The following is a 12789-nucleotide window of genomic DNA, read 5'->3' as shown; positions in this document are numbered from 1 at the left end:
CTTTCCTTGAATTAAAATAGGTCATCTCCAGTTGCTGCCTATCAACAGGTAATTACATAAGACATCCAAGAAAGACTGAAGGTACTTTGGTAGTAAGTATCTACCTAAGAATGTTTTCATTAGCCAGTGATTAGCCAGTTGTTTAGGCTAGACGACTACCAAGATGGAATCGAAACTTTAAAAATGTTTTCGGTCTTGGGGCACCTGGGTGGCTCAGTGGGTTAAGCCTCTGCCTTCAGCTCAGGTCATGATCTCAGGGTTCTGGGATCGAGTTCCATATCAGGCTGTCTGCTTGGCAGAGAGCCTGCTTCCCTTCTCTCTCTGCCTGTCTCTCTGCCTACTTGTGATCTCTCTCTGTCTCTCTGTCAAATAAATAAAAATCTTTAAAAATAAAAACGTTTTCACTCTTCATTCCTTCTTCTGTAAGTCTATCCTTCTTAGGTCTGAAAAATAATTTAGGTACACCACAAACCATTAGAACTAAAAAGTTCTTCCACACATTGAATGAGAATCCATTCAAGGGAACCATCTCCATTAGTGAAGTGTATTCTTATCCCTTTAACTTACACCCTTACTTTTTTGCCTTTTCAGATCCAGAAAGATAGAAAGATATGTGAAGGAAAATATCTGTCATTCTTCATCCCCTTTTCTTACTTGCTAGCTAACTATATTAAAAAACGTGAGTTTGGGGGTGCCTGGGTGGCTCAGTGATTTAAGCCTCTGCCTTCAGCTCAGGTCATGATCTCAGGGTCCTGGGATCCAGCCCCACATCGGGCTCTCTGCTCAGCGGGGAGCCTGCTTCCTCCTCTCTCTCTCTCTCTGCCTGCCTCTCTGCCTACTTGTGATCTCTCTCTGTCAAATAAATAAATAAAAATCTTTAAAAAAAAAAGTGAGTTTATACTGATAACCTTCTATTCTAATTCACCACAACCAGGTTTGTTGTTGCATCTTTTTTCCCCTGTATTTATAATTGTCTCCTCTAATAATGAGAGACCTGGCTTTTATTATTGTTTGCCTAAGCCTAGAGTATACAAAATATTTTCAGATTTGCTAACCTAAACTTCTACAAAAAGCATAGCTACTAACTACAGTTTAATATCTATTTTTTTAAAGATTTTATTTATTTATTTGACAGACAGAGATCACAAGTAGGCAGAGAGGCAGGCAGAGAGAGAGGCGGGGAAGCAGGTTCCCCGCTGAGCAGGGAGACTGATGCAGGGCTCCATCCCAGGACCCTGGGATCATGACATGAGCTGAAGGCAGAGTCTTTAACCCACTGAGCCACCCAGGTGCCCCAGAGTTTAATATTTATTTACAGATTTTTTCTTTTGAACTATGTGCACAGAACTTAAATGTACAACTCAGTGAGGTTTGACAAATGCTAACTTGGTAACATCACAGTAATCAAGAGAGAAGACATTTTAGTCAATTGAGAAAACATCTTCATGCTTTTTCCCAATCTTGACACTCCCATGACTTGCTGTATCTGGCCAAAAGCAGCCATGGTTCTGATGCTCTTGTGTCATAGATTAGCTTTGGTTTAGCTTCTTTCACTGAACTTGGTGTTTTCGAGATTCATCTGGTATATCAGTAGTTCCTCTCCTTTTATTATTGGGTAGTTTGTATTAGTTTACTACGGCTGTTGTAATGAAGTAGCCCAAAACCCAGTGGCTTAAAATAGCAGAAATTTATTTTCTCACAGTTGTAAGATTAGAAGTCAAGGTGTCAGGAATCTCTCCGAAGATGTTGGGCACAATCTGTTTCATGTATTTCTCTTCAGTTCCTGGTGTTTTCCACAATTCTTGCTGTTCCTTGACTTGTAGACAACATACAACATTCTCTGCCTCTATAGTCCCATAGCCTGCTCCTTAAATTTTTGTCTTTCTCCTTCTCTTTTTATGAAGACACCCCTTATGTTGGATTAAGAGTCCACTCTACTCCAATATGACCTCATCTCAGTTTATATCTTAATTACATCTGCTAAAACCTTGTTTCAAGGTAAGGTTACATTCATAGGTATTGGTGGTTAAGACTTCAGTCTGTCTTCTTGGGGGGCCCAATTCAACTTATAACAGCAGCATTCTATAGTACAAATATGCTGCAATTTGTTTATCCATTTAACTGTTAATGGACTTAAAGGTTGTTTGCAGTTTGGGCTGTTATGTATAACGCTGCTGTGAATAATTTTGTGAAAGTCTGGAGACATGTTTTTATTTCTCTTGGATATATATTTTTTTCATAGAATATGTTTAACTACAGAAGAAACTGCCAACTTTTTCCCAGAGCAGTTGTATCATTTTGTACTCCCTCCACCACTATCTGACAGACAAATCTATTCTTTTGCATACTTGCAATATTAGATATTAGACTTGTTAATGTGAATGATTCTAGTGGATGTGTGGAGGTATTTCATAGTGGCTATAGCTTAACTGTCCATTCATATAAATTGCTTTGTGAAATCTTTTTACTATTTTTATTTTATGTTATTCTTTAAATTTATTTATTTTAGGGAGAGTGAGTGTGAGTTAGGGGGAATGGCTGAGGGAGGGGGAGAGAGAGAATCTCAAGCAGACTCTCTGCTGAGCACAGAGCCGGTCGCAGGGCTGGATCTCAGGCTCCTGAGATCATGACCTGAGCCAAAATCAAGAGTTATACACTTAACCAACTGAGCTACCCAGATGCCCCTTGGCTTTTTTTTTTTTTTTTTTAATTGTGTACCTGTGTGAATTTTTATATATTCTGGATACAACTCTTTTGTCAAGTTAATGTACTGCAAATATTTCTCACGATCTGGTGGCTTGTGCATTCATATCCTCAATGGGGTCTTTTGATTGGTTATTACTCTCGTTCTCTCATTTTTCAATTGTTAGCAACTGGTATGTAGAAATACAGTTGATTTTTGTCTCATATTTCATTACCTTTCTAAATTCATTGTCTAGTATTTGTCTACTATATTTCTTAGGATTTTCAGCATAAACAAATCACTGTGAATAGAGGCAATTGTGCTTTTTTCATTCTGGTTTTTGTGCTTTTATTTCTTTATCTTGTCTTACTGTGCTGGTAGGGCCTTCAGTACAAGCTGAATAGAAGTGAGTGACAGCTCATAGCCAAACCGCATTTGCTTCTGTCTGTGATTTTTGTGTTTAAGTTGCTTGTTTTTTCTTCTTAAGATGGAAACCTAGAGCACTGACTTTACCCTTTTATCTTTTGGAATATGAACAGTTCCTGAAGCACTGCTTTACTCCATCCCATGAATTCTAATATGTTATATTTTCATTATCATTCAGTTTTAAATGTTTTAATGTTTTGTTTTAAGATTTATAAATATTTTTGCAGATATATCATTTGTTACGAGTTTCTAAATTAATTGTGTTATGATTAGGTAACAGTTTGTAAGCTTCAACTTTTGCCATTTATTTAGACTTATTTTATGGCTCAGCATATAATCTGTCTTGGCCAGAGTTCCATGTACACTTAAAAAGAACATGTTCTAGGGACGCCTGGGTGGCTCAGTTGGTTGGGCAGCTGCCTTCAGCTCAGGTCATGATCCCAGCGTCATGGGATCGAGTCCCACATCGGGCTCCTTGCTCCGCAGGGAGCCTGCTTCTCCCTCTGACTCTGCCTGCCACTCTGTCTGCCTGTGCTTGCTCTCGCTCGCTCTCTCTCTGACAAATAAATAAATAAAATTAAAAAATTAAAAAAAAAAAAACATATTCTATCATTGTTGCGTAGTGTGGTGGTCTGTAAATGCCCACTAGGTTTAGGTGGTTGGTACATTTGATCAAGTCTATTACACTGTTACTAATTTTTGCCTAATTTTTCTATCAGTTATTGAGAGAAGGTTTTTAACATCTCCAACTTGGATTGTGTGTCTATTTTCCCCTCTGATTCTGTCATTTTTTTGCCTCATGTTTTAAAACTGTTACTAGGTAGCATATACATTTATGATTACTATTCCTGTTTGTTAATTTGGCCCTTTTGAACTCACCCTCCCTAATATATTTCTAATAATACTTCTTGTCTTAAAGTCCCCTTTGTCTAACAATTCTTCTTCTTCCTCCTCTTCCTCCTCCTCCTCCTCTACTTCTTCTTCTTCTTCTTCTTCTTCATTTTATTTATTTGAGGGGGAGAGCAACAGTGGAGGGGCTGCTGAGCCGGGAACCCAACACAGAGCTGGATCCCAGGACCCAGTATCATGACCTGAGTTGAAGGCAGATGCTTAACCCACTGAACCACCTAGGTGACCCACACTCTGGCTTTCTTAAGGTCACTGTGTGTGTGTGTGTGTGTGTTATATCATTTTCCATCCTTTTACTCTGTCTTTGTCTCTTTTTCATGTTTTTTTATAGTTTCTTGATATGCATCTTAACTATACTGCTTTGTTGTTTTTTGTTTGTTTGTTTGTTTTTAGTTACTGCTTAGGTATTATAATATTTACCTCTAATTTACCATAATCTACTTGGAGTAAATATTGCACTTCTTCATATAAAATGAGAGGATTTTACAGCAGTATAATTTCATTTCCCTTCCTGTACAGTACTTTATACTGTTGTCAAATATATAACATCTCCACATGTTATATCACATCAATATAACATTATTTATATGGACTTATATATTTTTATTGTGAAATAATTTAAAACATAAAAAATTACAAATATAATTTAAATAACTTTTAAAAATTTGGTACAATTTGATCATTTGTCAGTAACTTGCCAACCCTTGTTATTCCCAGTTACCTTAGGTCTTTACATATTTATATATGTGTTGTGTGTTTGATATCACATATATATTATATATTTTAGTTTTTTGTAATATATATTTGTATACACACACATTTTTCTAGTTATTCTATCAGTTACTGAAAGGAAGTTATTAAAATCTTCATCTCTGATGGCTTGGCCTGTGGTTTGTCTCTCTGTGTATGTAGCCATCCTTTATATAATGATAATATATTAAAATCAAGAAATTATTTTTGATACATTGCTGTTATCCAGTCCTTAGACTGCACTTGTTCTATATTATAAATATAAATATATATAAATATAAATGTTCTATATTATCTTTTACAATAAAAGAATCTAGTTCAGAATCACTTGTTGCAATTAATTGTCATGTTCCTTTTGTTTTTTACAGTATAGAATAGTTTCTTAGATTTTCTTTGATTTTATAACCTTGACGCTTTTGAAGATTATAGGCTATTATGTGTAATGTTCCTTTGCTGGGATTTGTCTCAATGTTTCTTTTTTTTTTTTTTAAGATTGTATTTATTTATTAGACAGACAGAGATCACAACTAGGCAGAGAGGCAGGCAGAGAGAGAGGAGGAAGTAGGCTCACCACTGAGCAGAGAGCCTCATGTGGGGCTCGATCCCAGGACCCTGAGATCATGACCTGAGCTGAAGGCAGAGGCTTTAACCCACTGAGCCACCCAGGCACCCTGTCTCAATGTTTCTTGATGATTCAGATTCAGATTCTGCATCTTTGGCAGGTCATGATGCTGTGTTCTTCTCACTGTACCCTTTCACAGGGTTTTGATTTTCCCATTAATGACGGTGTCCACTTGAATCACTTCAGGTGCTGATATACAAGATTTCTCCATGTAAAGGTACTCCTTTCATCTTTGTGGTCAATACATATTTTAGTGGGAGGTTCTTTGAAACTCTGTAAATATCCCATTCTATATCAAGCTACAAATTATTTCTTTATATCAGAACAGGCTCCTGGTTTATTTAGTGGGTTGTTAGTTATCTTTTATTATCATTTATTTTGATGTTGAAAGTGTTCCATATTTGAACTGGGAAACAGCTAGGGAATATATATATGTATATGTGTACCTATATATAGGTGTACATATGCATACATATACATATGCATACTCACACATGTACACATACGTACTTGTACAACAGTGTATGCTTATATATATAATATAATGTATATGTACATACATAAACATTTATATCTATATTTCTAAAACTAAAGATGTTAAAATACCTGAGTTCATATTTATATCTTCAGTTCTAATCTAATACTGCTAGGTTAATTCTTTTTTTTTTTTTTTTATTAAAGATTTTATTTATTTGCCAGAGAGAGAGCGCGAGAGAGAGAGAGTGAGCACAGGCAGGGCGAGAGGCAGCAGAGGCAGAGGGAGAAGCAGGCTCCCCGCCGAGCAAGGAGCCCGATGTGGGACTCGATCCCAGGACGCTGGGATCATGACCTGAGCCAAAGGCAGCCGCTTAACCAACTGAGCCACACAGGCGTCCCCTGCTAGGTTAATTCTACTCTTCCCCTTCCATATTTGTGACTCCTTTCTTTTTTGGGAGGGGGAGGGGAGCTGGAGTTACAGAGTTTATTGGGTAGATAAGTATAGAACACTTGATTCAAGAGTGACAGTGGGCCACTGCCAAAATAAGAGTGGCAATGGCCCCAGAAGCTCTAGCCACATCTTTTAAACCTGCTTTGTGTACATGTAAAATTTGACTTTGATTGACTTTTTCTTTCTGTTTATTTATACTTTTATACATTTATTAATTTATGTATTTATTTATACATTTATTAATTTATACTCAAGTTCACTCATTGATATTTTTTATCTAATGGATTATAATTCTTTACGATTACTATGTATTTTGATGTCCAAATGTCCCGTCTTTGACCAGCAGCAATCCTATAAGCTGGATTTCATGTTATTTTGATATGACTCTTCCCTCTTTAAGCAGTTCTTTACTTTTTGTCACAATAAGAGTTTCCAAGTTCATCTCATACTTTCCCTGACCAGCTCTAGAATCAATCTTTTCCCAGAGTCGTCCTGAATTCTTTTAGTAACAACTGGAATTTAAAAATAAAAATCCAGGCTTTCTGTGTACCCAACTGCTAATGGTCTATTCTTGCTTCTATCTGTGCTGTCAAATATAATAGCCATTAACACATCACTATTTTAATATAAATGTATCTTAATTATAATTAATGCAATTAAAAGTCAGTTTCTTAATCATACTTGCCACATTTCAAGTGTTGGTATCCAAATGTGTCTAGTGACATAATGGGTAGTATGTACATAGAACATTTCCATCATCACAGGAAATTTTTTTAAATTTTTATTTCTTCAAATATATTAACATATAATGTATTATTTATTTCAGGGGTACAGGTCTGTGATTCATTAGTCTTGCACAATTCACAGTGCTCATTATACCACATGCCCTCTGCAGTCTCTATCACCCAGCCACTCCATCCCTCCCACCCCCATCCATTCCAGCAATCTTCAGTTTCTTTCCTGAGATTGTAGTCTCTTATGGTTTGTCTCCCTCTCTGGTTTCATCTTGTTTCATTATTTCCTCTCTTCCCCTATGATCCTTTGCCTTGTCTCTCAAATTCTAGATATCAGTGAGATCATATGATAATCGTCTTTCTATAATTGACTTATTTTGTTAGCATAATACCCTCTAGTTCCATCCATGTCATTGCAAATGGCAAGATTTCATTTTTTTTAAATGATATTCCATTATTTACGTATGCCGCATCTTCTTTATCCATTCATCTTCTTTATCCATCCATTTATTCCATCATGGACATCTAGGCTCTTTCCATCTTTGGCTATTGTGGGCATTGCTGCTGTAAACATTGGGGTATAGGTCCCCCTCCAGATCACTACATTTATATCTTTGGGGTAAATACCCAGTAGTGCAATTGCTGAGTCATGGGTTTTGAGGAACCTCCATACTGTTTTCCAGAGGGGCTACACCAGGTTGCATTCCCACCAACAGTGTATGGAGGGGTCCCCTTTCTCTGCATCCTTACCATCCTCTGCATCTGTTGTTTCCTGACTTGTTAATTTAAGCCATTCTCACTGGTGTGAGGCGGTATCTCATTGTGGTTTTGATTTGTATTTCCCTGATGCCAAGTGATGTTGAGCACTTTTTCATGTGTCTGTTGCCATTTGGATATCTTCTTTGGAGAGATGTCTGTTCATGTCTGCTGCCCATTTTTTGATTGTACTATTCGTTCTTTGAGTGTTGAGTTTGATAAGTTCTTTATAGATCTTGGATACTAGCCCTTTATCTGATAAATCATTTACATATATCTTCTCCCATTCTATTGGTTGTCTTTTGGTTTTGTTGACTGTTTCTTTTGCTGTGCAGAAGTTTTTTATCTTGATAAAGTCCCAGTAGTTCATTTTTGCCCTTGCTTCCCTTGTCTTTGATAATATGTCTAGGAAAAAGTTGCTGTGGCTGAGGTCAAAGAGTTATTTGTCTGTGTTCTCCTCAAGGATTTTGATGGATTCCTGTTTCACATTTATGAAAGACAAAATGTTTTTCACCCATTTTGAGTCTATTTTTGTGTATTATATAAGGAAATTGTCCAGTTTCATATTCCTTCATGTGGCTGTCCAATTTTCCCAACACCATTTGTTGAAGAGACTGTCTTTTTTCCATTGGACATTGTTTCCTGCTTTGTTGAAGATTAGTTGACCATAGAGTTGAGGGTCCATTTCTGGGCTCTTTATTCTGTTCTATTGATCTGTGTGTTTCTGTGCCAGTACCATACTGTCTTGATGATTACAGCTTTGTAATAGAACTTAAAGTCTGGCATTGTGGTGCCACCAGCTGTGGGTTTTTTTTGTTTGTTTTTTTTTTTAAACATTCCCCTGGCTATTTGGGGTCTTTTCTGATTCCATACAAATTTTAGGATTATTTTTGCTATTTTTGTGAAAAAAGTTGATGGTAATTTGATAAGGATTGCATTAAATGTGTAGATTGTTCTAGGTAGCATAGACATTTTAACAGTATTTGTTCTTCCAATCCATTAGCATGGAATGTTTTTCCATTTCTTTGTGTTTTTCTCAATTTCTTTCATGAATATTCATTCTATAGTTTTCTGAATACATAACCTTTGCCTCTTTGGATAGATTTATTCCTAGGTATCTTACGATTTTGGATACAGTTTTAAATGGGATCAACTCCTTCACTTCTCTTTCTGCTGTCTTTTTGTTGGTGTATAGAAATGCAGTCGATTTCTGTGCATTGATTTTATATCCTGTTGTGACTCCTTTCTTAGGAGAAAACTGGCTTCCACTATCTTAAACATATATACTTACTTGATCAATCTCTCCATATATTATCAAGTTCCTCTATTTTTCATGCTTGCCCTGCTCATCCCACTTGGTCTCCAACATCCCAGTCCACCCTGCTTCTCTGCATAAACACCTGCCTTACTGTGTCTAAGTAATATCTTTATGCTTTAAGACTCAATTTCAGGGAATGAGGAAGTAGCTGTATATCTTTTAAAGAAACCAATATCTGCATTTTTAACTTTTCACTATTTCTTTTTTATATATCTGGTATCCATTTGATATCTTTTCTGTTTAGCCTGAAGCTCTTCCTGTAGTATATACTACAGAGCAAGTTGGCAGCAATAAACTTCTTAGTTTTTATTCATGTGATAATAACTATTTTACCTTTGTTCTTAAAGAGTATTTTTGCTAGACTTAAAATGATCAGTTAACAGGTTTTTATTTTCATTTTGGATATTCTAAATGTCATCTGTGTTCCGACCTCTACTATTTCTAATAAGGAGTCTGCACATGCATATTGTTGTTCCCCTGATGTAATCTGTTGTCTTTGACTGCTTTCAAATTTTCTCTCTCTTTGGTTTTCAGCAGGTTGTCCTTAAGTGCAGTTTCTTTTGTATGTGACCTACTTGGTGTTAGTTAAGCGAGGTGGTTTTCAACAAAGTTTGGAAAATTTTAGACATTTTTTCTTCAAATAATTTTTTCTGTAACAATGGCTTTCTTCTCTGAAAGTCAAACTTAACATTCCCAATAGGTAACTTGGACTCTGTTTTAAATATTTTTAAATACTTTTCTATGTCTTTCAGATTGGATAATTTATATTGTTGTATTCTTCAAGTTTACCAACCCTTTCTTTTATAGTCCTTAATATACTGTTAAGCCCTTCCAGCAAGATTTTTACTTAATATATTTTAATTTTAGTTCTATAATTTATGTGTTAGTTCTTTTAGTTTCTTTTTTTTTTTTTTTTCATTTCTTTGCTGAAATTCTCTGTTCACTTATGAGAATCTTTCCCTTAAAGTCCTTGTCCAGCATCAGAGTCATCAGAGGTATTTTCTAATGATGATCTTTTCTCATGCCAAATTAGTCCTTTTTTTGGGATTCTTTGATAATTTAATATTATAACATTATGATATGTTTTAGAGACTGTATCCCACTATCTTTCTCTAAAGGGAGTAAATTTCAGTTCTACAGTTCACTTGGTTATACACCATCTTTTCTGCTCTATGCAGCCTGGCTCATTTATTTTAGCCTTTTGACTGCTATTTTTCAGTGGGATGCCTGGAGTTTCACATACACCTTTTTGGTTTAATGTTTAGTCAAGGATTTGATGAGAGTTTACGCACAGATTTTGGAGCTCTCTCTGGTGAGGCTCCCTCCTAACAGGAATATGCCCCTCACTTTCCAGATATCCTAATGATCCTGTACTCCATCCTGTGACTCTTGAAATTAGTAAGACTCTGGTTTTCTGTTTGTGTCCTACATACTCTGTATAGTGTAGTGATTGGAAAATGACCTCAGTTGAAAAGTTGTGTAGATGTAAATCTCACAGTACATTTTGTGTCAAAATTTAATTATTTTTCAGTTCCTGCTTGTACTTTATTCTTCTACATTCCCTCAAATAATTATTTCATGTACTTAGTTCAGAGTTCATAATTGTTTTACACAGAATTGTTATTTCTATACATGCTACTCTACCTTTACTGGAAGATTTTATTCCTTTTTTTTGATATCTTTCTCTAACAAGCCTACAGATCTGGTGGATTTTCATTACAGAATGATATGTATGATAACTACACTCATTTCCAAAAGTTGATGTTTTTCATTCATTTTCTGAATTAGAATAATTATATATTTTGACGGAGAATTCACAAATATTTGTACCTAATCTGTGTAGGCATTGTATGTTGGTGTCAGAGTTATAAACAAAGACAGAAATGTTTCCTGCTCTAATGGAGTTTATAATCTCGGAGGAAAGAAAATAACTAATGAAATGATATAACTAGATGTATGTTGGGGAAAAAATTATTTGAAGGAAAAACACAAACAGCAGGATTTGGATGGGTAAAAGTAGGACCTAGCCTCGACTGAAGGGTTCAGGAAAAAAAAAAAAAAAGACTTCATTGAGGAAGAAATGAATAAACTGAGATCTGAAAGATTCAATGACCGGTAATTAGGGGACCAAATAGAAGGACTGGCATGTCCAAAGGCATTGTAACAAAATATAGCATGGAACTTTTGAGGAACCAAATGTAAGCCAGCACCGCTAGAGAAGGGAGAATGAAGAGAGCATGGTACAAGCTTGGAAAGGAAAGTCAGTGGCTTTGGGTCTTGTGGGCCATGTAAGGGTTTTATGCTTAACCCCAAGAGCAAGGAAGAACTGTGGCATTATTTTAGAAAAGGGCTTATACTTGCATTTGGAAAGGTCTAATTTTTAAAAAAGGTTTTATTTATTTATTTGACAGCAAGAGAGATCACAAGTAGGCAGAGAGGCAGGCAGAGGGAAAGGAGGAAGTAGGCTCCCTGCTGAGCAGAGAACCTGATGCAGGGCTCCATCCCAGGATCCTGGGATCATGACCCAAGCAAAAGGCAGAGGTACCCAGGTCTAATTTAGTTACAGTATGGAGAATGGTTTAGAAGGGGAGTCCAGAATGGGAGAAACAGAAGGGAGGCTTTGCAGCAGTTCAGGTGAGACATGATAGTAACTTGGACCAGGGTCAGAGCAGAAGAGATAAATAAAGTGGAAAATTTTTGAGAAATAATGAGGAATTAATATCAAAAAGTCTTGGTGATATATTGGTTTTGATATGTAAAGGATGAAGATGTCAATAATGTTTCCTAAGTTTCTTTGCCAAACTGGATAGTTGAATGGTGGGTTTCATTTGCTGAAATGTAAAATACTGAAAAAGGCCTAGAGTTGGGAATGAAGGTTTGTGTTCAGGTTTGAACACATTGAGTTTGATATATGATTGATGGAGTCAAGTAGATAGTTGGATGAGTAGGTAGTTGGATATATGGAGCTGAAATTCAAAGGCGTGTTCTATGTGGAAGTTATGTATTTGGCAACTGGAGGGATGAATACAGGGTATCAGTTTCCATAATTTAGCAGTGTTACAGGAATAATACTTATCTCTACTTTGAGATATTTCTTTCCTATGGAGAATATATATTCTACAGATTTCTGTAGTCTGAGTGAAAGGATTTAGACCATCCTCACCCCTAGTATATGTTTAACACCTATTACTCCTTCCTCCTACTCTTTGATTACTGTTTACAGAGGTGGAGGGAGGAAAAATTCCAGTTTTTAAAACTTTAATATTAAATGTTTTTGTAAATTTTTTCTTAAAAATGAAAATCTTATCTATGGCTTAAGTAAAGGAAGATTTCAAAGTCAGAGCTCACTAATTTAAAAAGTTTATTATTTTAGATTAAGGCTAGTAAGTTTATGTTTACCTTTTCATTTTCTGTTAAAGGGATAGCTTATAAAGGAAATGAATAATAGAAACAACAGAGCAAAGAAAAGATTGCCTAGCTAAGAAATTGAACCTGTAAAGTACATTTAGGAGGCTTTGTTCATATACCAGTGACGAAATAATGTAAGCAGAGTCCCAAGAGTCTTAGATTGATGACTTGACAGGCTATTTATAAATCAGTATAATCTGCACTTTAAATAAACCTAATTCAGGTAATACCTGTTTAGTATATTTCCAGGAATGT

General features: G+C 35.8%; 1 protein-coding gene across 4 annotated transcripts in view; it reads left to right on the top strand.

The window, feature by feature from the left end:
- The window catches only part of ARHGAP28 (Rho GTPase activating protein 28), a 205675-nt gene that overhangs the window by 108347 nt on the left and 84539 nt on the right, over nucleotides 1-12789 (top strand). The window lies entirely within an intron of this gene.

Source organism: Mustela nigripes, chromosome 8, assembly GCF_022355385.1.
Source record: "Mustela nigripes isolate SB6536 chromosome 8, MUSNIG.SB6536, whole genome shotgun sequence".
NCBI classification, from domain to species: domain Eukaryota; kingdom Metazoa; phylum Chordata; class Mammalia; order Carnivora; family Mustelidae; genus Mustela; species Mustela nigripes.
The sequence above is the reverse complement of the archived record's forward strand: the minus strand, read 5'-3'. Positions and strand labels throughout refer to the sequence as shown.